The sequence below is a fragment of the Tenrec ecaudatus genome, chromosome 3 (genome assembly GCF_050624435.1).
Source record: "Tenrec ecaudatus isolate mTenEca1 chromosome 3, mTenEca1.hap1, whole genome shotgun sequence".
NCBI classification, from domain to species: domain Eukaryota; kingdom Metazoa; phylum Chordata; class Mammalia; order Afrosoricida; family Tenrecidae; genus Tenrec; species Tenrec ecaudatus.
In genome coordinates, this window is record NC_134532.1 from 209,515,662 (window position 1) to 209,517,379 (window position 1,718).

Sequence of the window (1,718 nt, forward strand, 5' to 3'; positions counted from 1 at the left end):
TCCAGTGCTCTCTCCCATAGCGCTAGGGGTCAAGGAGGGAATGTTGTGTCTCCTGGTGGGGCCGGCCTGCTCAAGGGTTCTTGAGGGAGGGAGAGTGGGGCAGGGAGGGGGAAAAAAGAGAAGCTGATACCAAGGGCTCAAGAAGAAAGAAAATGTTTTGGAAAAGTTGGTGGCAACATATGGGCAAGTGTGCTTAATACAATTGAATGATGGATAGTCATAAGAATTGTAAGAGCCCCCAAAACAATGATTATTAAAAAAGGAAAAAGGAAAACTGTACTCATACTGCTCCTCTATAACCACTAGTCCTATGTTAGTCCTGGTTTGTGAGACTTGTGTAGCCATACAGGCCACTCAGTAAACACTCCTTTGTAGTCTGGCATTTATCAACTACTCCTTGGAATAAATTTGCAGAATAAATATGGAATAAATATGTTACCCATAGTGTCTATCACGATGTCTGTTATATAGAAACTCACTGCTATCAATTCAATGCTGACTCAGCAACACTGTCGGTTTCTGAGATTCTTTTTTTAAGGGAGTAGAAAGTCCTGTCTTTCTCCCATGGGGAAGCTGCTGGTTTTGAACTACTGACCATGAGGATCACAGCCGCGTGCCTAACCTCTACACCACCAGGGCTCATGTCACATAGAAAGTACTTAATAAAAACTTGTCAAGTTTAGCTCCTCAAAGGCTAAAGAGACAAAATTCCCTCTCCCCAGGCTAGCAAGGAAACCTATTGCATGTACTTTCTTGTGAGTGTTTTCAACCCATCAAGTAATTCTCAGTATTAGTTAATGCCAACAGTGACATTTAAAGTGGGTCTCATTTGTTTGTTTGGTAAAGATGCATGTATATGACAGAGTATGTGTGTGTGTGCATGTTTCTGAAAGGTGGTAATTAGCGTAGGGGTGTTGTGAGCTGGTTTGGTATGTATTTGGTTCTGTTTTGCATCTGTTAACTCTTCTTATCTGGTGAATAGACCCAGCATGCTCACCACTGGGGTCTCAACTAATACCATAGATTCTCCACGGGTGTTTATATTTCAACAGGCATTACAGGCATAAACTAAGGGGATAAAGCATAAGCCCTGAAATGCTATGCATTAGCCAGAGAGAGGATTTATTTGAGGAAGGTTGGCTTACCTAGTGTCATCAAACCACCCACCGTACACAATTATTACTCTGCCTGCAAAGACTAACCTTTAAATCGACTAGTTGAAAGGACATATGCATAATTTTGCTAGAGATATGAAATAAATACCTCCTAGAAATCTTAGTTTTAGATATACTCAGAATATTAATGTCACTGAACATTGCAGGAAGTCTGCCTCCTAGCTTTAACATTTCACTTAATGTCACTCAAAATTGTTTGCATAATGAAATGCTATCGAAAAGGAATAGTCAAAATTTTGAATATCCAAAGCATTCAGTATTGGTAGCCGGGCACCATCCGCTCTTCTGGTCTTCTAGCACAGAAAGCAATTGTTCACAAAGGCGATTGACCATGTACACCACTTCCCCCTTCCAACTCTCCTTCCTCTGTTGATCAAGGTGAATAGGCACTAGGTGTAGACCTTGGATGGCCACCTGGAAGTTTGAAGCCCCTAGGTCAGTGGTTCTCAACCTTCCTAATGCCGTGACCCTTTAATACAGTTCCTCATGTGGTGGTGAGCCCCCCCCCCAACCATAAAATGATTTTCGTTGCTACTTCATAAC